This window comes from Myiozetetes cayanensis, unplaced genomic scaffold, assembly GCF_022539395.1.
Source record: "Myiozetetes cayanensis isolate MyiCay16 unplaced genomic scaffold, myiCay2020 scf1, whole genome shotgun sequence".
Classification (NCBI taxonomy): domain Eukaryota; kingdom Metazoa; phylum Chordata; class Aves; order Passeriformes; family Tyrannidae; genus Myiozetetes; species Myiozetetes cayanensis.
The window spans coordinates 86033524-86059709 of NW_026086604.1; the positions used below are offsets into that span (position 1 = coordinate 86033524).

Here is a 26186-nt window from a genome sequence, read left to right on the forward strand (position 1 = left end):
ATAAATAACTCAAATTGGGCTTAGATATGTTTAGAATTTATTTTTTTTTAAACCATGATATCAATTTTATCTGCAATATGATTTTAGAATAAAGTATATGGAAGCATGGAGAACTTTTCCATATTCATTTGTTTCATTAATCTGTCATGAAAAAAGGTCATGAAGTGGAAGCACAGGCTTAGGTGCTGATATATATATTTATTTTCAAAAAGAAAGATGTAGCTGAATCTCTTATACTTTGAAATCAGGCCTAGGGTGTCTAATAAAAACACGTGGCTTCTCTACTTTAAGACCAGGAACTTTCATCATGTACTTGACAATGAAGATTGTTCTGTGGAGGTAAAGAACAATTTGCTGATTTAAAGATATTAATTTTTCTCATTCTATTAAATGAAAGCTTATGATCATGAAGAGTGAATTTCTAGGTGTCCTTTTGTCCATCTCTGCCTTTCTTTTTCATCTGCAGTAAAACAATATTTAATAAAAGAGAGAAAATAATAAGAAAAGATGGTATACAGACTGAACTAAAGGAAAACAATTTATTTATTTCCTTAGAAAACAAGGCTGCTGTTTCAGATGACATTTTTGGTTTTGACAAAATTGTCAAAAGAGATTTAACTCCTCTGTTTCCAGATCATAAGATGTCTGTAAAAGCAAGAGTGCCGAGCAAATGAATTCCTCTGTCTATTGTTCAAGACAGATAAGATTTAGCAAACTCCTTGTTATTTTGAGATAAGAAAATTGCACAAAAATAAACAACTTGACATTTTACTTCCTCTTTACACTCTGCCAGAGATGGAAACCACACGAATGTAGGCATACTGGCTTGGAAATATGAAACATGACAAATCTTTGTTTTGCTTTGTTTTCAAACTCTAAACCAAAGAAATTGCACGCTTCCCAGTGAATTACAGTAAGGTTTCCCTGGGTAACCTGTGATTCTTCAGAACCTATTTTAGTGTTTTAGAAAACTGTTAGCCCAAGCTAGTAATTGTTTATTAGTCCTCAGTGTACAGTTCAAGCCAAATAATTGCAAACATACCCATTCTTATATCATCTTAAAACTACTGATACTGGAAGGAACCTCTTTCCTCTTAGAGGAAAAGGTGTATTTTCTTATTGAATGGGACAGTGAGCGATATAAAGTGTGGCCCCACTGCATTCAGTGGAAGGTTTGCCCTTGTGGGACACTGTTCCACCCAGCAGGCAGTTACACCCATTTCAGTACAGTGCCAGTGCACTGTGGTGCTTGTTGGTAGCAGAACATCAGAGTTACATACACACTGAGTGTCCCAATCCTAAAGTATGCCTGGTTTTCCCTTCTGAAGTCAGACTTTGAAGGATGAAAAGAAAGGTGTACATGTTTTTTTATGAGTTAGCAATCAAACCTAAACTTTTACTCTCCATCAGCTGATTTTTGCGCAGTTAAATGAAGTTATTCCGTTGGCATGATCTTCTACCAGGGTAAAACATTTTTTGAAACTAATCAGTAAATTAGATATTACTTAATTTTGTGAAATTTATCTGGAAAAAATATGTGTAAATTATATTTCAGGAAAGTTCCTAACTTTAATCTATATACTGCTCTGTTCTTATAAGAAGTTATGAAGGATTTTCTACACTTGTGTCATCAAATACTCTGCTTATTTCTGAGAGGAGCTAAAAGTCTCTGAGGAATTAGGAGAGGTGTAAATGAGCTAGACTTCAGACCTGAAAATGCAGTAGTACCTTAGATTTGGGTTGCACTGATACTAGAGGTAAAAACTCAGGGACTTGTACTAACAGATCTTCTCTGAGCTTGAGCTTTGGAATCACTTCAAGGTTGACATAACCCACATGCTTTACCTAATTTATTACACCAAGCCCCTCTGAACTTCATCTAGTGTTCCCCATTTCTGATATTAGTCCTTTTGTGTTTTTTCCACATATGAAAAACTGAGATAAGACAAGTTAATTTCCAGCCAGAGGATGGATTAGTTAATATCCAGATTTCATTTTCAACTATTAAATATAATACCATGGAAAACTATAGATAAACATCATTTAAGATTCAGAAAACCATCTCCAAGTTATGGAAAACTGCCTTACCAGTCATCTCTAAAAACAGGCACGCTGATACTGTGGAAACACACTGATACAAACTGTATTAACAAAACATATAGGAAGAAAACTCACCTAAAACCAATGTATTTTGCATAATGTAGAATTTAACTTCATGAAAAACTTAAGACAACAATTTTAAGGCTAGAAAAATTAGTGTTTTGCATGAAGCAGAAAGGACTAGTGGTTGGCAGAGACTGTTACCACTCGTGTTAACATTGGCGGAAAGAATGTGGGATGTGAAATCACAAAGATATTAATGGAAAAAACCTTTCAGGTAATCCACAGGGTCCTTTTGAGAAATAAGAAAATGCAATTATTTAATTATTTTGGGGTTTAAAGTTTTTAAATATATGTATTATTTTTAAAATCTTTATTATCCATATTACAATGAATCTTCATCTTCTGTAGCAGCCAATCATTATTTTATAAAGGGAAGAGGAAAGAATATACCTCATATTAAAAACCTGCCAAGAAATGCCAAACAATACGCTTTTCTGAAGGACAATCTGCTGTCTTGCAAACTTTAAGTTTCATTTAGGAAAATTTTTATGACAGAAGATTTTTCATTTGAGCACTTTCATTTTAATTGTAATATTTAACCTGAGTTAATTTAAGTATTAAGATACAGTCTTGTTAGAAATTGGGTCCTTCTGTGCTTTAGTCTTGTTCTTGGATATTGCCCTACTCTTGCTATAAGTCATTGATGATTCTTTTTGTCTTAATTCAGTCATATGTCATGAGTATTACAACTCTCTGAATGTCTACAACATATAGCCTGGCCAGGAAGCCAGGTCCATAGGAGAAAATGACTATGTCATACGTTTAATTCTGACTTCCATGAGATATTTTTAGTAACAGAGTTGACCACCAATGAAATAATTCTGATTGATTTACTGAAGTACACGTAACATTTAGGTAGAAAAATGCAAAATGATTGCTCTAAGTTAAAGAGAAATGTTGAAATGAATGGTACTTCTCTTTCCAAATATTTTTCTTGATTTATATTCCCTACTTGACTGCACGCTCCATTATTTTGTTTTAGGCTGTCACTAGAGAAGGGAACTCTCCGCTATCCCACCTGGACACTTTCCTAACTGAAATGTACCCTTTGTAGATCTAGCCCAATGGCCTCTATTAGTCCTTTGATCTGTTACAGGGGATAGTAATGCTTTCCTTTTCATTGCCCCAAAGGTACATCTAGTGTCTTAGTGTTTAATATTATTTGTTTGTAGACCACAGTGTGAAACAATTTGACAATCTGTCTTTTGTAATCAAGACATCTCATGTAGGTGTTGTGGTGCAGTGTGTTAAGAAAATGATGACTGTGTTAGCAAACCCAGATATCTGAGCATGTGTGAGCTATCTGTTATAATATGGACAGCACATACAGGACCCAACTCTATATTCTGATTAAAAACTGAATTTTAACATTCACTGTAATGGGAACAGGGTCTTCCGGGTTCTGTGTGAAGGGTAGAAAAAGTCTTTTAGTGGTAATGGACCAAGACACAATGAATTAACTATAGTAAGAAATCACTGCTGGACCTAGTTGGTATCTCCTGCATCCTAATCATGAGCTTGAGAGGAAAAAAAAAAAGACACTAGTTCACATGCTAATCATATATTGTGTCTGATGGTAAAAGCAAAGTATAAAGTAATGGCAATGCTGTGTTTTGTTTCTTTCAGATTTCCATTTTATTTCTTTTGCTCTAAATTTTTGATGTATGATGTTCTTCCATGTTTTCCTCATTTTCTGTCATCATTCACTAAGTCAGGAGACAAATTCCCTTCTTTTAACCACTGTGTGAAGCTGACCAATTTTTTTGTAAACATACATAGTGCAACTTATCTTACTGTGCAGGAAGACTGGCTTTTCCCATGCATTCCAATGGCGATCTCCATTTCCTCTGCTCTAATCAACACCATCAGCACAGGAAAAAAAATCTGCTTCCTATTTGGATTTTAAAGTCTCCTACATTTTTACATATCTAAGACACTTTGAAAAAGGTTTTAAATGCCTAGCCATCAGAAAAAACCTTGGTTCTGTGGATGATCCTTTTCACAGAAATAGTTCCATTGCCTTCAGTTTTGCTCTGAGACAGGAATAAATGCAATGGGGGAAAAGTTGTTCCACAAGAAAAAGTGGGATTGGATCCAAGACTAAAGGTTACTCATCAGGTGCAGCATGTCAGGATTAAAGCATCCCTGTGTGTTTCAATTAGGTTTTAGAGAATCTCTTCAGTTTCTCCTAATACACCACCTTCTCAGCATTTGTTTTCTTCAGACTGAATCTCTGGACCTGGAATCCTGAACACGAGCCCTTTTTTTTTCGGGAGATGGTCCTGTGAAGTGCCTGACCCCAAGTACCTGCTTGAAGGATGACTGGCAACTCTTATGGACTGTTACTTTTACAGGCTCAGTACCATAAATTAGAGTGATATTCCACTAGAAATACATGCATAAATAGAGGTTACTTATTTGAGTAGTATGAACTCATTTTTCCTTATTTTTTTGTCATTAAGTGCACTTGATCTTATTCAATTGTTTAGTGTACTGTGGTAGAATTGAAATAGAATAGAGTGTCATATTGCAGAACCGTAGCGAGTTATTATGGTCACGGTCTCTCCTCTGACTATTTGCAAATTAGCATTTTGCTAACAGAGGAAGCATATGCTAGATTAAAACAAGGAGGGTTTTTTCTTTTCTTTCTTTCTTTTTTTTTTTTTTTTTAAGAAAGACCGAAATGGCAAAAATTATACTCTTCAGTTTTGTTCTGAAATATCTCTCCTTTTCAGGGAAATATGTTTTCTGGATGGATTGCCACCTGCAGAGTATACCATACATCTTTGTTAAATTATTTTCTGTCTCTGCAGAAATAGCAGTTTAGTTTTGTAGTATTTTTTAAACAAAATGACTGAGCATTTAGCACAATTATGTTCAGCACTATAATCTTTTTTTTTCTTCTTTTGTCAAGCCATCCTTTAACAGGGAATAAAAAATGAGACACACTGTAAGCTATTTTGCATAAATGAATAATTATGATTGCCACGTATTGCCAATTGTAATTAGAGATAATAATGCTAGGGTTTTGGAGCTTTTACTCATGCATTGCTTTTCCAAGCAAAACAGAACTTTTGTAACATTCATCCAGTTAAGTGAACAGATTGGGTCTTCTCCTCTCACCAAGGAGACACACACACACATACACACACACACATATTGGGTTTTTTCCCCACTGCATTCTTTTTTAAAATGATAGCTTTAATTAGTTGAAGGTAAATAAGTAAATAAATGACACACTATAAATAGTAGGCTCTTAGCAAAATTAGAGGCACATTAACAGATAACACACTTTTGGGACTTGCAGATCAGTTAGCAAGATGTCTGAGTATTAGATGGAAATTGGCAGCTGCTTACAGTTAGCAACCAAAAGTGCTGTAGGTAGTGTGTGCATGTGCAGATCATTTAAGGGCTCAGTTTACCTTATTTACATTCCAGAACCTATGGGATTTGAGGAAGGGTTGGGTTTTTTCTGTTTGTTTGCTTGTTTTGTTTTGTGGGGAATGGGGATTGTTTCCTGAAAACTGCTGAGTTAAGAAACAGTGGTAGGCAATACCTGTTCACAGAGCAAGTTGTTCACTACTGCGGTGGCAAAACCTGCGCTTTATGCGGCTCCTGGATACTGTGCATCCACACTGACATGAGAACTTGGCATGGTCCTACACTAAAAAACAATGCTGTTTAATCAGGTGTAGAGTGCTGGCTTATTACTTTTGCCAGCAGCTTTGTTTTACTTGGACTGCATAGCCTTGTAAGAATTCAAAGCCGTTGCAATATTGCTGAAGAAGCTTTCTGAGATGTGTAACTAACCATAATGCTGTATCTCCAGGGTACTGAATGAATGCGGCAAACGAACTGTACTTTGCAACTGTCTCATTTTCCTAGGAAAAATGGATCAACTTCTGGAATTGTTGTTCAGCTCCCAGTCTCAGTGGGAGTTCTGTCTGAGCACAGACAGACTAGAGCCTAAACAATGAGCATTAAATTTGGCCCCTTCATCTCAGGATCTCACAATTCTTTTGGAAATGTTAACAAATTAAGGTTCACAACCCCCACCCTGTAAAATAACACTGTTCTTCTTTTACAGATGGGCAAAGAGGATCATGAATCAGAGACAACAACAAGAACTACAGATCAGAAATCTGATGCTAAGTAAGTTGCTTCACTGTCATTGTTTATTATTTTCCATAGCCCTGTTAGTCCCTCAGTCTCTCATTATGCTTCTTAAGAGTTTTCATGACTGGAGTAGAAGGCATTTGGACACGATTTTTCACACAGATTATTTGATGCATTTTCCTCATTCTGCATATCCTGACTTGACTTTGTCACTTAAATCCTAATTGAAAGGATGCTGCAGCCATTACAGGTTACAAATACTGCCGTTTTGCCTACCATGGAATGATTTAAATGCAAACATAATCTCTGTTCCTTGCCCTGCAGAAGCTTTCATGTGGCAGCACATCTGACAATTAGGCCACACCTAGCTGAAATCTCCCAAAGGAGTGCTCTAGAAACTATTATCCTCTTTAGGGATTGGTAACCTGGCACAGATAAAAATAGGGGTAAAGGAGACCCAGTACTGTCTTAAAGTGTACACTGAATTTTTTTGATGGGATTTGAAAATGAGTGAACTGTTACTGCTGCTGTCTTTCCTGGACTTCAAGGGATGTATCAAAATGCTCTCCAAGTAGTTTGTCCTTATCTCATAGCTTAATTTTCTTCTCTTAGTGCAGAATCTATATGATATCTTCATAAACTAGACAGAATTTTAGCAGAGTTCTACAAGCTCATATGTTACCACCTTCTCACCACTCCCAATCTCAGCAATGTGGCAACAGAAAAAATAGCTTTGAAAGAAGGAGTATTAGAAAAACACTTTCTGTATTTAACTTACTTTAATATAATGTGGTTACTACCTACATGAATTTCTCATTGCTCTTTGTATTTCCCTCCTATCTCCTGTTTTCCATTCCCTACTCCCTCATCTTCTTCTTCTTCCCTAAGTACACACTTCCTGAAACCTCATTCCCTTCTTTTTCTCTTAGCTGAATATTCTCTATCATTCTTTTATTTTGTTTAAGCAGATTCACAACATGGTCATCTTATTTCACTTGACTCTTTCTCTGCAGGGACCTTCTCCAGGTTGTAAATTTGTTGGCTTTCTTAGGGTAACAACTCAAAATCATGTGTTTATTCTCTATTTGCAAAGCTATTAACTGTTGTCTGGGCTTTCGTCATGTCGTGGTTCAGGTCTTTTTTTCTCTCTCTTTTTTGGTTTCTCTAGGTGAATACACTTCTGTGCTATGACAGCGTTTCAGATAATGCTGCAAATGTCAGTTTTCTATCCCTTTAACTAAACCATGGCACCCCTTCTATTTACATTGCTTGGAGAGGTATGTTCACTGTCAAGGTTTCTTACCTTATGTTCCACTGCTTTGAAGTTAATTTTCAAACTATTCCTATGTTCTCATTTATTCTGCCCTTCATTTGTAAAGAGAAATCCTACAGAAGCATTCAGGGCTGCTCCACTGCCTACATTTCAATGCCTTCTTTAAAGTTCTTCTTGCCTTCCTACATTCTTCAAATTTCACAAATGTAAGTCTATTGACCACTGCTTATCCTTCTCATCAATATTTTCTCTATGTTTCCTCTTACTCCCTAGACACTCATTTGTTAACGATTAATAACTTTCTTTATATTGCAGTCGTAATCTTTCGCAGCTCTAATCATCATAATCTTTGTGTGATCCTGATTGCCATGGAGATCTCAGTCTAGGACTGACTCTCTGAAGGATTGTGGCAACACAAGTAAAAAATTTAATGACACTTCAGTCAGTTGTCCTGTGCTACAGTTCTCATCATCTGTAACCAAACACCTGCAAATTTATCTATCCTGAAACCTCACTATGGAGTTTGTTCAACCACTCTGTACACTGTAGTGTGACAAAACCCTGAAAAGTTGTCCAAATAAACTCCAGTCTTGATTAGTCAAGATAACACTTTATTTTTCTTATACCATTACACACAAAGACCCCTAATAATTCCTCATTTTAATTAAATGACATCTTTGAAATGATGAATTACAGAATCCCAGACTGTTTGGGGTTGAAGGTCATCTGGTCCAGCCCCTCGGCTTAAATAAGTTCCCTTAGAATAAGCTGCCCAGGACCATTTCTAGATGACCTTTTAATGTCTCTAAGAATGGAGACTTCTTTACCTCTCTGGGCAGCCTGTGTCAGTGCTGTTATCCTCACAGGGAAAAAGTGTTTCCTGATGTTTAGAAGGAACATCCTGTATTTTAGTTTATGATGTTGCCTCTGATCTGTGACTGGGCACTACTGGAGAGAGCCTAGCTCCTTCTTTAGAAAGCCTCCCTTCAGATATTTATATACATTAAAAAAACCCCTGAGACTTCTGACCTCTAGGCAGAACAGTCCTAGCTGTCTCAGTCATTCCTCAGATGATGAGAAGATGAGGGAGAGATGCTCTAGTCCCTTCATCATCTCAGTGGCCCTTTGCTGGACTGTCTCTGGTGGCTCCATATTTCTGTTATCTTGCAATTGTTGCAAAACAGTTAGCTCTTTCCTTTTTAAAAAAATGTGTTTTCAGATGAAACCCTCTGACTACTTCATCACAAATGTGTAAGTAGCTTTTATCAACCCAAACAATTTTCCAAAGACAAAATATTAGCATTTTTTTTTCTAGCTCAAATTACATCAATGGATTTCGTATATTTTTTTTTACAGACTACAGATTTCACAGGTCAGCCTTCCTATGCTATATTGGTACAATTCCTAGATAATGTCAATAAATAAATACAATCACTTCTGGTTTACAAAGATGCAACTCTACTGAGACTTTCAAATTGATTATAATATCTTGCAAATAGATTGTGTTTCTCCTTTTCAGGAACTGAATTTAAGGATTCATAATAATTTTTTTTTCTTGATGTTATTCATGAATTTGAGGTTCCTAGTAATTATAACATTAGCAATTATTATTAACTATTATCATTGTTAGGGGAATTTTTCTAAGTGTAAAAACCACAAGTAAACATCTTAGTGAGAGAAAAAAACCTTTGCCCGCTAATGTTAGTGCATCCTTTATTTAAAATGTGAAGCCCATCCTCAGTTTCTGGCTACTTGATAAACATATGAGTAAGAGATAATGTTTGACTGGAAGCTCATGTTTGCCTTGTCTTTTTAAATTAAATTTAAAAATCTCTCCCAAAATACGAATTCAGTATCCTCCTTTTTCTTATTTTCTGGTTAGCTGTATTTTTTTGCCTGCAATAACAAAGCTGTGAAAAAAGACAGCAATCCCCTTGCTCATGTGATATAATTCCACACTCTGAGTGTGAATACTGGCAGATCAGCAGAATGAGCCATCTGCAAGCTATAAGCTGTGTCTTTGCATGAGTAGATTTAGGATAAAAAAAAAAAATTGTCTGACCTGGAAGCCAAACGTTACTTGGCATCTTTTCTAGAGATCCCTGCAAGGCCAGCCACCACTTGTGCTGAATTTGATTCCTTTCTAAAATATACGTCCCTCCCTCTTGCCATCATATTTTGTAGTACATGTACATAAGCACACACACACAGGGCTGCACCACAGGCCACCTCAGAGATGCTGTACTGCAGTTTAATGAATATCAGACTTCATAGTTAGTCTCTGTTGGATTGCTGTGCTGGTGAATAATGAATATCATACTGCAGAGTTAATCCCAAGTGGCTAGTTTCCTGGTTTTAACAGGCAGGGTGTTAGTCCTGAAATGCTTGTAAATGTCTACAGTTCATGCATTGTGCTGTGTAGGAACATGCACCTCTAAATCCTCACCTTACTCAGGCCAGTAACTCCTGCTGAACTCAACAGAGATAGTGAAGGATGTAGCACAAGATGGATTAGTTCCTACAGTCTTCCATCCCCACCCTGCATGCCAGTTATTATCTCCCAAACTGCTGAAGTCCCACTTCAAACAGAAGAGTTATGCACGCTGCTTGTTTTTTCCTTTTCATGAATTGCTATCTCCCTTCTAAGCTTGATTTGCTGGCTCTGACATCCTAGTCTTCTGAATTATAGCTTGCACCTTCAACTAATGAAGTCATTGGCAAAATTCCCATTTATTTCATTCAGAGAATGATCCAGCTGAAATCGTACTGACTCCTCAGAGCTCCTGAGACCTTGTGTCATAGACGTGACCCCACAGGATTTGTAAAGATTTGCTCCCAGATTATAGAACATCTGGGACAGGTGGAGTCTGTCTTTTCAAATGGTTTGTGAAATGCCATTTTCACCTAATGCACTATAGAAATGATTGAGAGTAGCGCTTGTCAGATGACACAAAACTTGTGGTACAAGCAAGGAGCATAGATCAGCCGTTTGCTTTCTTTGCCATTGTAGAGGTGCATGTGGGAAGGAATTAGAGCAATACCTTTAAAAAGAAATCTTTTTTTCCTCCATAGTTTGTCTTTTTGGCTTCCTTCTCTATTCACCCCATTGGGAAGACTAGAATATGATTAGACTTTCACAATTGTTCCGGCTAAAAGCTATTGCCTACGTAGGGTACATTTACTGTGCTCCTATACCTGCTTTAAAAAAGACCTTTGAATTGTGTTAAAAATTTCCCTCCCTTTAATTTCAATAACGGCAAACCCAGACTAAAACAAATGTAAAAAAAACCTTCTCCAGCTTTAAAACACACAGATGTTTGTTTAACATGAAATACTTTATTGCATGATCCTTTTCCTGAGATTACAGTAAGCACTACTGCTTCCTAACTCCTCTTTTAATATAGCCTAAAATGAGTTTAAGACATTCTCAAGTCTTGGGATTGTAGGTGATGATATTCTTGCACAACAAAAAGCAAAAGCAAGTGATTGTCCAGACTATTAAGGTGTGATATAGGCATGATAGGTACTGAGAGAGAAATATTTGGTATCTAAATGTATGAACATATTGGCTGTGGAGAATAGACCTACAAAAGGAGATTTCATCATCCCAAAGTAAGACATAACAGTGAATCTGCAATGGGGAAAGAGTAGTGCTTTGAAGGTTGATTCTAGTGGGCTTGGCACCTGCTTGTGTGAGCCTGGGAACCACTTGCAGTGGTTGAGAGGAGGGCAAAGTTTACCTTCTTTATGCTTTTCCCCACCATACATCATAGTGAATTAGAGCATTTCCCTTCAGACTGTGTGCAATATTGGCCATCTATAGAATGGAGCCTTTGTTCTGCCCACACTGATATTTATGCAACATCCATCCTTGTGCTTTGTGACATTTAAATGAGAGAGTGCTAGACTGTGGCTCACTGTAATAACGTGGTCTCTGTTCTACCTGCCCTCTAGACACTGAAGCCATGTTTTGAGCAAACTAGCCAATTATTCAATTTAGGGAGTGTTAGTAGAAATGCTACAACAGAAGGAGCAACAAGTTTCTAAAGCAAGTATTGGTACCAAAACAGGTCTAGGTACCTAATTCTAAGCAAGCAAACAGCCTCATACGAGCACCTTCCTTCCTTCCATTACACAACCTCACTCACTTTTCCCCTTCCAGGAGAAGTTAAGAATGCAGAACATTTAATGCCAGCAATAACCACATCCTGCCTTTCAGCTGGCAAGTTTTCAAAAACAGAAGTTGGAAATCGGATATCCGAGTAGGTACTTAACTGTATGTCTACTGTGCTAATTTCCTAAAGAGCTTTATGCTAGTCCTGGAGTTTGAGGTCAGGCATGACAGCAGGAGAAGCAGCCACATTAAGGGTCAAGAGCCCCAGGAGGCAGAAACTTCTGCCCGTTCCCTGACTCATTTAGGTCAGACAGTGCTTACCAAGAGTTGAGAAAGCTCATTAAGATGAAGAACTAAAGGAGAGATGTTGGCTTTAGAGCAAGGAATGCTGCAGCATGGGAAAATGGCCCCTGAAGCTCATGTTTTGTGAGAGATAGTTTCTTTTTTTTTTTTTTTTTCCCCCCTGAATTAATAAAGTGAGCCTGAGGAAAGAGTCTGAAAAAGATTTTGGCAGGATGTTAGTCCTTCCTGGGTTAGGGAAACAAGCCAATAGCCTTACAGGCAGCTGACTCTTTAATCACATATTTAGAATCTGGGAGAAAAATATTATGAGGTAGCAAAGCGACCTCTAGAACCCAAACCTATTTCAAGTGGCACCCTATGAAGTCTATCACCTTAGCTCTTCTAAGGGCTCAGAATTGGAAAGGTGTTCCATTCCCCAAACTTTTTTTTTTTTTTTTTAAACTTTGGTCCTGTGGCATTTTGTAATTGAGACTTTGGATTCTGTTTTTGATTCATGTTTGAAAATATTAACTTTGATTTTCTGTTCCCAAAGCTCCATCTGGGCTTAGTTGATTTCACAGGTATTCAGACCCTTTAAGAATCTTTAAAAGCATGGAACTGTGGATATAAGTTGTAGAACATAGACTTCTCTCTCCAAGCTTAGGTCAAAGTATGGAAATAATGAATGAAAAAAAACCACATTATTTTTCTGTTCAGTGAACTGTCTTGAAGCACAAATAGAGACTGAGTCTGCAGAAAAATATTTCCTTCTGCAGCTTATTCCACTATTACTGAGAAAGTCTGTCTCAGATTGACAGAGACTACTCAGTGGTCCACATATCTCTGCAAACACTTTGAAGGGCTTCAGGAGCATGGGCTGTGTGATCACCAGAAAAACAGGAAAAGCTGGGAGAACCAAACTGAGAATGTGAATCCATGTAATCATGTGTTGTAGTTCCTAACTGGATGCCCCTACTACCTGTAACCGCTCTTGTTTTGCAAAGCACTCTCTCACAAGAAAATGAGAAATTACTGAAAGCAGTTAACCAGCTTACCCCAAAGTGATGTTTGAATCCCACAAAAGTAAGTTAGCCGAGACTACACCTAGGAAGTCTGTTCTCACTCTAGCAGTGGGAGCAGGAGTTTTGAGGTTGTGGGGTGATGGCTTCAGTTAGATCTGTTTAATTTTATGAAAACACAGCCATATTTTGACCTTTCTCTTTAGTCAGTTGGATTTAAAAGTCTGAAAAATTGCAAAAGGTAATAGCTTTCATATATGCAGATGGGACTTAAAATGGTGATGCTAATATAGACATACGTGTCTCTTCAAAATATGTAAAGGGCCTGTGGTCAAAAGCCAGCTAAGTTATAGAAAATGTAAAAGGAAAGCCTTATTAAATCTGGAGTTCAGCAGTTTAAATTCTGACCTAAAAGAGAAATACAGTCACTCATACGTTGCTTTTGGTTCCTAATTTAAAAACTTTCCCAATTACCAGAAAGTGCTAGGAATTAAATCACTTTTTTTTTTAATTAATAATTTTTTTTAATTAATAATTTCCACTTGGAAAAGTGGAAAATTATGTGAAATCTCTTGTAAGAGACCTTGTTTAAGAGTTTCTTTTCAGCAAAAGTAATAAAGTAATCTACTAGGGGAATTATCTGATGAGACAAAAGAAAACTGAAATGAGAAAGCACGTAGTGCCACCACAGAAATTTGTAATCTTCTAGACTTTTTTGCCTTCAAAGCCAGGGATCCATTTAATCACGGGAGCAGAAAATCTAATACTCTGGTAGCTGTCTGTTTTTCAGATTTCTTTATTTTGCATTTACATTTGAAATTGTTTGAAAGCATGAAACAGAAAACTGCTTTGCAAAAACCATGCCTTCAATGACTAGCACCCCTAAGAAAATTAGACAAGTTCTGACCACAGCTCCAAACTACTAACTTGTGTGGCAAAGAAGAGGGGAGGAGGAAGCAAACAGTCAGCTACTGATTTAGACAGAGCACAAAATTCCAGCACAATTAATCATGATCAGGAGTGGTGGCAGAGAAGAAAGCTAACTGCACCGGGTGCACTGAGATGGGGCAATATCAGGTTATCATATTGTAGTTAAGCCAGGAGCAGTTGCTGCCAGCAAAACCAAACCTAGTTTGCTGCTTGGCTGAAAACTTAAATATCAACACCCTTTAATTATGCATAAAAAGATAAACAAAGCTAGCAGCTTTAAAGTACTGTTATTAATTGCACCAAATGTTAGTGAAAGGTTGAATTATTCATAGTTATAGTTCTCCAGGGTTTCTTGATTAAGGGAAATAAGGAGAATTTGATGTGAATATCTCGTTTCACATAGCTTTCTCAGTTTTCCTAATCCAAGAAACAGGGATATATTTCACATGTCAGATCTACACAAAATGCATGTATCTGCTAGTTCCTAGCAACTTTCTGGGATATGCCTGCATCTACTCCCATAAACCTTGTCTATTGGAAATCATCGCCCGTGAGTTTCAAGGGATCAGTGGATTTTGCCACAATAACGATACCATTCATGTGCAGGTAAAGTAAATAATTTCATTTACTTACAGGATCATTGCCTTGTTTTGGGTTTTATTGAAATAGTTCTCTGGGAAAATAGTATGTAAACAACTTCACTTAGAACCCTCTATATGAATGATGAAGGCTGTAAGCTGTACTAGTTGTATATAATTTTGTAATAACTGAAACTAAATAATGCTCATTCAGAAGTACAGTTGTCCTTATTGTAGCCCTGGACCTCTTTCCTCCCTGCTTTTTGGCTAGAGGTAGTAGCCAAAATTATAAACCAAAATTATAAAGCCATAAAGTTCTGAAAAAGAACATTTTGAAAGAACAGTATATCTTCATACTTTGTGCAATTTCCTCTTCCAAAACAGAAATCTTCACATTTCAGTTATCCTTACAGCACATGTGCCTTAGATTTATCATTGTGGTATAATTTATGAGTGATCTGAACCTTATCTAACAACCCTGTACTTTGGTAACTTGCATATGGTAACAGAACAAGGAACTCGGCTGAGTAATTTTTACTCATGTGAGTAGTGGAAAGTAGCTGGAGCAGTGAGTGAGGGTCCCTTGCTTGAGACAGTATTTTCTGAATTCAAATTTGGCTCAAAATGTTTGCTGCAATCAGCACTGCTCGGGTGTAATCCAATAGCTTAGGTAGTGCATGGGAAAATCTTTACTGAATCCAACTGAAGAGCTCCTGTTTATCTGCTCCTGCATCTATGCTATGTCAAAGGTGTTTTGACACTGAATGCATTATGGTATTATTACTTGCATATCCAATAGTCTTCCATGAATAGGAGTTTCAAGACTGGACCTCCTTACTTCTGGTGAAGTTGATGGAGTTTAGCTTAAGTCCCTGGGGGACTTTTTACAAGGGCAATAGTGATAGAACAAAGGGGAATGGCTTTAAACTGAAAGAGGGTGGGTTTAGATTAGATGTTAGGAAGAAATTCTTTACTGTGAGGGTGATGAGGCACTGGAACAAGATGCCCAGAGAAGCTGTGGATGCCCCATCTCTAGAAGTGTTCAAGGCCAGGCTGGATGGGACCTTGATTAGATGGAAGATGCCCTTGCCCAAGGTCCCTTCCGATCCAAACCATTCCATAATTCTATTCTATTTGTGGCAAGTGAAAAATGTAATCTATTACTGTTAATGAACAGTTGGGAAAGTCCTATCTTTTAGAGTCACCGAAGGCTTTATTATTTCCTTCACAGAGACAAGTTCATGCCAAATATTTTTTTCTATAAAGGATGAGCAGAAATTCATAATTTATGTTCAACAAGCAAATGACAAGTCATTGTATTTTAAGTCATAGTATTTTAAGTCACATTTAAGTATGTTAAGACCTAGAAGGACCTAGCAAAAATCAGACAGGTCAGATATATAAATAAATATATCTGTTTAAATAAATATAGAGACTGTCCATAGAGATAGATATAATGTACATATGAAAATACATATTAAATGTGTAGAATTTATATAGCGATATAGATTTGCATATCCACTTAAATAGTTATACAAAACTTTTTCATGGGAATACATATGACTAATTTTTGATGTGATGAATGCTCTAGCTTTCCTTTCACACATTTGTGTAATAAGGGTGAAATTGTGTTCACACTTTCTTTACCAAAATTAAGAGTATGTTTAATAGCATGTAAATGTGATCTTTAAGTAGCTTTTAAACATGACAAAAATTACAGTTTACCTTTCATGTATTAGTTTCTATACAAAATAAAGAAAGATTCAGTCCTGGGTTGCCTACTTTCCCAACCCAATTGATGCTTTTTCTGTAGCTAGGATCACAAGATATGTGCTCGAGAGAAAAGAAATCTCCTGATGTGGTTTATAAGAAAGAGATGACAAATTTCCAGTAGAGTTACCATTTCCTTGTGTGATGATGCTGGGCTGGCATGAAGCTGAGCCCCCAGGCAACCTAATCATTGCAGCTCCTGATAGCTCACTTCAGCCAGATCTGTAATCCTGTTGATCCTATTCTCCACCTGAGTGGTTGCTTGATCATCTGGTTCAGAGGATGAATCTTCTTAAAATAAATGAAGTCATAAATAACTGATATAGATAGCTGGGGCAGCAAAGGACAAATAAGAGACATATAAGAGTTTTCATGAGATATATGTAGTTTGATTGTGTTCATGATAGAGGCCACTGTCCCCTGTGCTATCATTTTCCCCTACATTGCCCCTGAAGACTTCTCAGCTAGGTAAGAGTGTCTGTGCCAGCTGGCTGGGCATTGACTTCTTTGACATACCTGTGCTGTGCAGTGACGTGGTGCAGAGGTGCTGGGATTAAACTTGTCCTCAGCTGTTATGTCCATGCTGCTTGTTGCAGCTTCATGTAGAGATACTGGTTTGAGTCCCATCAACAGTATATTGCAATAGTATTGTTCCATGACCCAGCTCTGAGAACTCTTTTCTACATTTTCTGTGATAGTTTTGATCATTGCTATTCATGTGTTTCTGATTTTTTATCATTTCATCAGATAACTCCATTTTAGTTGTGACATAATACAAGCTCAGGCCAGCAAACAGTGACTGAGACAATCATTATCAAAACCTAAGCTCCACACCAGTACTAAGAAAAGTATAGAAGTTAGTGTGGTTGGAAAACCTAACATGATCAAATTGGTTGTTTGAATTAAAGTTTCTCCTGACTGCATTTTCATATGTTTTGCAAAGTTGTATTCAGACCAGAAAAGAATCTTATTATGGAATTACTGTTTTTAGCAAGTCACTGGAGCTCATTGCCTTCAAGGATCATGAGGTTTCAGGATAGATACCCTCAGAAGTGGTTTTCAGCTAAGTGTGCTCTTCGGGAAGTCAACCACAGTCTTGTGCTATTCTGTCAGGGCAATTGATAAAGGATTGATTGACCATCTCTGCCCTGAATAAGGATAATCATTTGCTTCTTAAACTTTCACCCAGTGTTTTGGCAGGCAGAAAGCCTGTACTAGTGCCAAACCTGTAATTACTTTACTAACAGCAATGACATGTATGCCTGTTCTGCATGATCCTTTTTTGTTGCTTCTTCTGTTGGCTATGAAGAACTCAGATATTAGGAACCTCATCCCTGCATCTATCTCTCATCGAAGTGAGCTTTAACCTAGGCTTTGAGCAGGTTTTAAAGAGGAAGGACTAAATACATCAAAGCAAGAAAAAGGAAAAACATATGGAAATACTGACTTGGTAGATATAGCAAAAAAAACCAAACAACAAACCAGCATGTGCTGTCTCAAGGGTAATAAAGGCCTTTATTGCTGTATGGGCTTTGCACATGCATGGGTACCATTGCAAGGTGGAGGCCGTCTTTGCTGCAAAAAGCTGCCACAGTGTCTCAGTACATTCTTAAAATCTATGGATTGTGCAGCATGGTGTAGCACTCAGTTAACAGAACTCCTTCATAGTCCAGTTCAGCTCACTGCTTTATTCTAATTTCTTGACAGGTTTGCTTCACTCCTTGTGTGTATGTGTATACATGTATACACCACCATGTATGCATAATGTATCAAGTCAGAAAAAATATTCATTGTCATGAAGTAAAGGGGTCAATGACTTGTAGGTGACATGTGCAAGTTATTTAAAATTCATTCTCTGTTTATCTTGAATATTTTCTCACCTGCTTTATTCAGTAGAATACACATTTTTAAATGACCAAGCAGGGAATATATGTCTTTTTTTCTAAAACTTTTTTCCCTTCTGTGTAGCAGCAGCTGCCTGCCATGTTATTGTTTTTTGTCACTAGCTGGCTTTTTGGGTGTGTGCCAATGATTTCATGTGGAGAGCAGGACAATTTGCATCTGAATGGTGGTGAATGGCAAGGCTGGGCATGGGTACACTAAGCCACATCAGGTAAGGTAGAACAGCCACTTTCCAGCTCACCTGGAGTAACTAATTCAATAAAAAGTTAATTACAACAAAATGGAAAAACAAAGTTCCATATAACAGATGGCAAATTTTTAGTGTGATGAAAACTAAAAGGATTTTCTTTTTAAATACCATTATGGTGTGCCCTAAATGGTATACAAAATTCTCTCGTTATATACTTAAGGAATTGCATATCTTATTTCTGTATACTGGCTGTGCTGTGCTTTTTGATACACATTTCTTTCAGGTTCAGATATGTGTGACTTCATATTCATAAAACTTTTCATCAATACATAGCATTCCTGGCAGAGTATGTCTGTGGCTTGGTTTCTGTAGGAGTTGTAAGTCCTCTGTGTCCATCAGTCACTCCTGTTCTAGCAACTTTTGAACTTGAGTGTCAGGACAGTAGCCAACTTGCAGAGAGAAGCAGATGCCTTATGAAAACTGAGGCTGGGTAGCAAAGAAAAACACTCACATTTCCTCTATCCAGAAAAAGCCATGGTATAAAGTTTACCCCTTTCCCAAAGCATTTGATCCAGCAGCTGAGAAATATAGACTGGAGGCCAGCCAGGAGGCAAGTATGTAGTTGGGCAGTTTACACAGAGGACAGTCCACATGCATCTTCTGCTTTGCTGACAAAGATGAGTGAAAATATGGAAGAAAATAATGAAAAATTTGATGAAATGGGCACAAAACTATTCCTTAACGGAGTTAGGCACACACATTGATGGTAGGGGTCATAAAAATTAAGGGGCAGAGATGGGCTTTTAGTGCAAAGAGCCTAGAGAAACTGTTTAATAAATTTCAATGCTTGTAGAATAAAATTTTCTTGACACAGAGAAACTTTGTGTACAGAAGAGAATTTAATGGTACTAGAATAATGTTAAAAAAATTGAACTCAAGGTGCCTTGCTATTATGCAAGCTAGAAACATGTTTATAACAATCAGCTGCTCAAACTTTCAGAAATGCATACCAACATATATGAATATTGGAGGGATCCTGATTTTTAAAAAGATACTGAATCTCTATGTGAGAAAGCTGTGGTTTTGACCTCAATTCCTTCTCAGGTATCAACATCAGTATAAACTGCTACAACTGATCCACGATTTAAATTATTTAAAAGGAGAATATTGTGCAGGCTTATTTTTTTAAAAAAGACTTACCTAGTTATTCCTAGTGCATTTTGCATTTCTTCCCTTTTACTGATTCCATTAGGAGGATACGTTCTTTTCAAAAAGCCTGATAGCATCAGACTAAACAAAAGTATGTTTTTGAGCAGGCAGAAGAAGAAAATCATTACTGCTCTCAGCGATGGGTCTGATTCTACATCAGTTTAAAGCTTTTAAATGTTCCAACACATGCAAAGCATTTACCAAAATTAAAGTTTTCCAGCTGGAAGAGTTCTTTTCAAAATAACACCAAAATTTTCAAACATTTTCAGAACTGGACTCCCCAGTAGTAGGCTTAGGAAATCCTGGTCCTTTTGTTGTCAGTAGGTAGACTTGGTGTCCTCTACTGCATAAAGGAAAAAAGTAAGGGAGGGCATGACTTATTCTACAAGACAGCAACTTCCCCACACACTCCCACCCCATCTGCAGGTAATTAAAATTTGCTGGTGTAGTTAATCACACTGATAGTGAAGGTAGACTTCCACCACAGACCTGGGTGGCAGTGCTAATGGCACAGCCCAGGTGGATATAGCCTCCTTCTGGGGATCCTGCCTTGCTGTGGCTCCAGGTGCTTCTGACAGCATGCGGACTCTGTACTAGCTGTCAGTTGAGATGCTCTACTGTCTAAGAAATAGTAAATGTAGAGACATACTATAATAAAAACACATTGTGGTTTTGCTGCAAACTATATGCTAAATGATTTTGACATGAATGTTTTACTGCTACATACAATGAGAAAACTGGTGACATTCTATGTCTCCTCTCTCCGACGCAGAGCTGTTCTCCACAGAAGATGGCCAACAAGGAAACCTTACTCAGTGAGGCTTGATGTGTGCTCTGTAGCAGTCTCTCTGTTTGCTACTACCCTGTGCTAAATTTAGTGAATGTTGTTTGGTTTTTCAACTGGAACAAATAAATCTGTCAGTATTTTAACTTAAGCTTGTTTTACATGCCGCAGTTAACATTCCTTAAGCCTCTGTGTTTGATATTGTATTTGGAAGCTCACTTTGTAATTATAGGTGGGGCTGTTCAGCTCCTTGTTATTCAGGCTACTCTGGACCTGAACCAAGGTTTTGTAATGAAGGAGACAGTTGTCTGAGGGACCCTTGTTTGACTGTTTGTCTGATACATCTGAAAGATGTAGATGCACATGACAGGAGTGTGCATATGAAAGACATTACTTTCATAGTGAAGGCACTTAAGCATTGCCCAGATCACTAGGACTCCACTTCTGCCCTTACCATCAGTTTCTCATGCAAGCTGTTTTCAGGAATGACTTTTGATTGTGGTAACTTACTTCTTTTGTAAGATCAGAGGTTAGAGCAAGGTCAGGAGAAACGTCATGCTTAGAGATGTAAATGGTAGTGCTCTGCACTTGAAAAGATCTATAAAAACCAATGGAACCACAGATTAGGTACCTAGAATCAGGTGTCACGTAAGATCTCAATGTGTTCCACTTACTTATTTGTAAAACACAGATAATCAACTGCTATCTTGGGAGGATATTGCGGGGGGGGGGGGCAAAGAGGAAGGCAAGCATTTTATACCCATCAAGAACTGCAGTACGATAATGGTGAAGGTACAGAAAAATTGTGAAAGAAATATTTTAAGATCTAGATAGGGTGCCAACTGTAGAACTGGGGACCTCACACTGAGTAGTAAGGAGAGAGAGTTATTGCAAAGTCACTCATTAAGTGTGCACCATCCAGTCTGCTCTGGATAAGGTGAAATTCACTTAATAATAATAGTCTTTAATTACTCACATGCTGTTGTAACACACACAGTGTGGTTGAATTAGATTTGCAGATAAAATCTGAACTTCCAAATTTTTGAATGCTTGATTTTGCAACCCCAGAAATACTATTCTGGCATAGGGAGATGGATTGAGATAGGATTGTTTATTACAAAATCTAGATTATTATAATCATATGGTCTCTAGTTCTCTTTTTGTTCTCCTTGCAATAGCCATAAGATTATAAGTAGATGAAACAAGAAGAAAAAAGCCTCTTGGTGATCTAAAATACTGTAAAAGGGAATGAAATTATACTCAAATCCTACATTTTTAATATTATAAGAAAACATTTTAGAAACACCCTCAGGATCCCTTGAACAGTATCATTAGACATTGGATGTGAGACATTATATTTATTCTATTTTGAAAATCATTTGGGTTACAGAACTACCTTGAGGCACTGACCAAAAGATGGTCTCTATTCAATAGGTCACCATGCAGCTTTTGACAGAGGACAATTCTTGCACCAAAGGACCTTCAAACTAAATGATACTTACTCTGAGTTGGTAAAAAGGTAGTTGTTCAAATGGCTGACACAAGCCTGTGCTGTGTGGAAAATGAGATGACTAACTCAGGGTATATATCTGTACAGTTATAGTGATGTGCAACCTTGTTGGCTAACCTGAACAACCACATTCAGCAAAGGTCTTCAGCTTCCCAGATCCAGCTCAGCTATGCAGGCAAAACTGATCAGAAGGCAACAAGGATGGGAAAGTAGCAGAGCCACGACGGCAAAGCCTAGTGAACTCAGCTTGCTGCTCCTGTATCAGCCTGTTTCGTTTTGGGTTCTTCAGCACTTGTTCTCTAAGTGACTCAGCAGAGCAATGCATTGTGCCACAGGTGGGATACCAGCTGTACCTCAGCACCCCTAGCCCAACTCCTTTCACCTGTATAACTCAAAGATCTGCTCAGTAAAACTTGCCTTGTGGTCCTCTTCACTCAAAAGGGACAGTTCTTGGTTGAGTATTCCCTACAGTGATTTTATAAGCTGAAATTGCCTCCTATGGCCATAACTGAGGTATACGGTCCTTTGTTTCTGTTTTGTTTTTACTAAACTACCTTACTCGGCAATCTTATCAGTGTTCACGAAACTTTAACTGTAATGCATTTGTTTCTGCCTAAATGCTTTTTTGCAAAAATGCTATTTTGTTTCTGCTGCTTGAAATTATACTTAACAGTATCCAAGCTAAATTTATGCACGCACATTTAAAGAAGGAGCCCTGGATATAATGCATTTTTAACCATGTGAAATATATTAGTAATGGTACTTACAGAAAGAAAAGAAAAATTATTTTGGCTTGCATTAGTTCCATCTTTGCAGTATGCAGATAAGTACCATACCTTTGACAGTGTAACTATATTAGGTTTGCCTCAAAGCTAACAGTCAGCAAGCCTAGTGCACAACAGCCATAACAGGTATCTTGTGTAAGAGATGTGGTTGTAGCAGGAGCTCCACACACTTTTGCATCTCCCACAGCTCATAATGGTCCATGTGGAAGTAGCAGAGATGGAGCACAAAAAGCATCACCCTGATTGTAACACTTGAGGAGTGGAGTATTGTTACCATTAGCAGAAGTCATAAGGAAAGAGGGGAATATTATAACAGGGATTTGACCTTGCCCTGCTCCCTCTGTCTCTAGAACTGTCTGAGTGCTCATTTGTTCTGTTTTTTCTCTCCCCTTCATGTGTGTTTTCTGTGTTAGAATGGAAGAAGCTAAAGGCAGAAATGCATCTAAAGGTGGCTGAAAAAAATGTTAAGGAAACAAAGACTTCTTACAGTGTCATAACAGTAATGGTAATGAGAAAGGATGTGGTAACATCTCAAACAGAAGACTGTTATTAAGTGTAAACCAACCAGCAATCAGACGTAGGGCCAGTAGACGTCTTTACTTAGCTAAAAATAAGCAAGCTGTTGTTTTTAGTTTTTCCAACTGGTTTCAAACAGTTTGGGGGTATAGATAGAAAAATGAAGCATTGTGCTGGCAAAACAGATAATGCTTTGCATGGTATTTGTGTGCTAGTGGTTAGGATGCTCAGCTGCCAGGCTGGTTCCCTGCCTGGGAAGGACCCAGACAAGCAGGGACCTTTCCAACTGCTGTATCCTTTTATCCCACTAGTGTATGCAGCTCTTCCTGCACTCAGCTAGGTGTCGCTACTCAGGAGAGACTGGGAAAGGCTGGAGTGACAGCAGAGGGGTTTGGGGTTTGTGGGTGAAGCTGGGGACTGTTGCTTGCCTCACTGGGGGCCTCAAGCTTTAGGTCTGACCAAAGTCCAAGCTTTCTGCTTATACAGCCTTTAACTTCCCTGGGTGCTTTACTTTATCCAGTCTCCAGTTACTGACAGATCACACTTCGTTCATGAATAGAAATGCCTCAGCCTTCCTGGGAAGCCCTTGCCTAACCCCACCTGGAAGTCAGGAATTACACATTTTGCTAGTGAAGTCCCCCAGGGGCAAGCCCAGTAGCTGCCTGTGAAACAGGTACAGGATGTGGTCCTGAGAGCAGTGTCAGTAGCTGAGAACAGTTCTTCCCCAGCCAGCTCCTTTGGATGTTGCTTTTGGCCCAAGGGTCCTTGGGCGTATTCCTGTGGAGCAACGTGCTTAGCAGGAGGGAGGTGAATACCCTTGCTTTTCTGTGCCTACCAGCACTGCCATCAGGCTGCTGACTTAGGCTCCCAGGGGTAGGGTGTGTGGGCTTGCATCCCCCCTCGTGGTGGGAGGAAACCAAGCAAGGTTTCCTGCATCCTGAATGAGTGCTTGGACAATTGGGTGAATTCAGTGAGCTTCCTTAATGACAACTGTGTGTCACAAAAAGGAAAGTTTGGATCTTGCACTCTTTCTGAGTGAGGTGTGAGCTGTGTGTGCTTAGCAGGAAGAGCCACATGCTGGGGACTGGAAGCCAGAGGAGAGAGGACACTGCTGTGGAGAGCTAGAGGAAGGGGAAAGATTTAACTCCCACCTCTGTCCCCAACACTACTTGCTGGGCAGTGTCTTGAGTGGAGACATCTTCTCTTTCATGGGCTTTTGTTTTCAGTGCCATTCTGGGGCACCTGAAATAATACCCATATGCAATCTGAATTGCACATGGGTAGTGTTTTGGGTCTGGCTGAGCTGGAGCTCATTTCCCTACAGTAGCCCTCACAGTGCTGTGCTGTGCATTGGTAGCTAGAAGGGTGTTGATAACTCACTGGTGTTTTGGCTACTGCTGAGCACGGCACCAGCACTGTAACATTCCTTCCTTAGTTGAGGGCAAGGTCCTGGGAGGGGACACAAGTTAGGCCAGCTGACCCGAACTGACCAAAGGGATATTCCACATCATATGAAGTCAGCTCAGATATAAAAGCTAAGGCAAGGAGCAGGAAGGGGTGTATTCATTGTCCCAATGGCTGCCTGCTGAGAAATTGTCATAGGTACCGAAGTCCTGCTTCTTGGGATGGGCCGACCATCGCTGCTCATGGGAAGTAGAAAATAAACTGTGCTATTTTTCACTTCTGCGTGAGCAAGCTTTGCTTTATTTTTGTTTCAAATATACTGCCTTACCCCAACCCATGAGTTATTTTTTTTCTACCTTACCTTTCCCACTGGGAAGGGGAGTGATAGACCACCTGGGTGGGCACTTGGCATCCATCACGGGGAGACACCTTTCAGTTATCTGAACCTGCCTAAGGAAATTCTCCTGAGTACTGAAAAGCACCACTCAGGGAGACCAGTGGCTCATGAGGAAGGGGTTTGTCCCTGGGTTTAGGCTTCCATAGATGAACACCTGATAGACTACACCTTTGGGCATCTTGGTTCTTTTTTTTTTTTTTTTTTTTTTAACCTAGTGTTTTTTTAACCTATTTTAGTTCACAGTTTATACAACACGGGTAATTTGGTGTGTCCCTGTCCCAGGGGCAGTCTTAGTAGAGTAAGTACAATTAGGGTTGTGAGGCATATGGATCCTGTGGAGAGAGAAGGCAGAACGCAGAGATACTGCAGACAGAGCCACATAATTCTGGCCTTTTCTCTGAGAAAATACTACTTCCACTTAACATCATACAATATAGTTTACCAAGCAGATACTTTCCCCCTGACAAAATGTAAAACTATAAAAATAGCTGTCAAAAATATAAGGTCTGGGTTGAGGCGAAACACTTGCCAATGTCAGACAGGAGCAACTTTGCATGCCTGTGTAGAGTGAGCTGGGATCCAAACCTTACTATGAAATATTTCTTGTATGGGAGAGCATTTTTAAAATCCACTGAGTCCAATTCGTCACTGTTTCAAAGAGAAGAAGCTGGATTCCACCACATTTTATCAATAAAAGATCATATGTAGTCAGCAGTGTGTTTTTTGTTGTTTTTTTTTTTTTTTTTTTATTGCTTTACATCATCTCTGGGGAAAGTATTTACCTCAAGAACTATTTTGCCAGATGATGAGTAGTACTTGTACTTATTTCATTGTGTCCAAGCCATAACTTTGCCTCATTTGCATCTACGGACGACTAAATGGTTTAATTAATTTTGCATTGTGCTTACTGACTAGTTTTAATTAGCAGTTAAATCAGTTCAGTTAACAAAAAAATGTAGGTGTTTACATGAATGCAAATCATGATGGGTTCTCAGGGCTTGATTTGAAAAACAGTTCCACACCATTGGTGATGAATTTCTGCAGGCTTTATACAGGAACTGCGCCCTTCTCCTCCCCCAACAACAAAGAGTAGGGCTTTATGATTCATAAAGCTTTCTTCCAGGCTTTCTTTTTCTCTTTCCTTCCTTGCTGATGTGAAGAATGAGGAATGGAGGCAGATCAGCTCAGGTTTTAATGTTTTGTTCTTAGGTCATGCACTCAGTACTCATGCAAGAAAGGACAAG

The 26186-nt window shown here is 38.4% G+C and overlaps 1 long non-coding RNA gene across 2 annotated transcripts in view; it reads left to right on the forward strand.

Moving 5' to 3' along the window:
• The window catches only part of LOC126641234 (uncharacterized), a 184549-nt gene that overhangs the window by 97808 nt on the left and 60555 nt on the right, over positions 1–26186 (forward strand). For both annotated transcript variants that reach the window (XR_007629217.1, XR_007629225.1), the window contains exon 2: positions 6251–6315. This is a non-coding gene — a long non-coding RNA (uncharacterized LOC126641234). The remainder of the gene's footprint in view (positions 1–6250; positions 6316–26186) is intronic.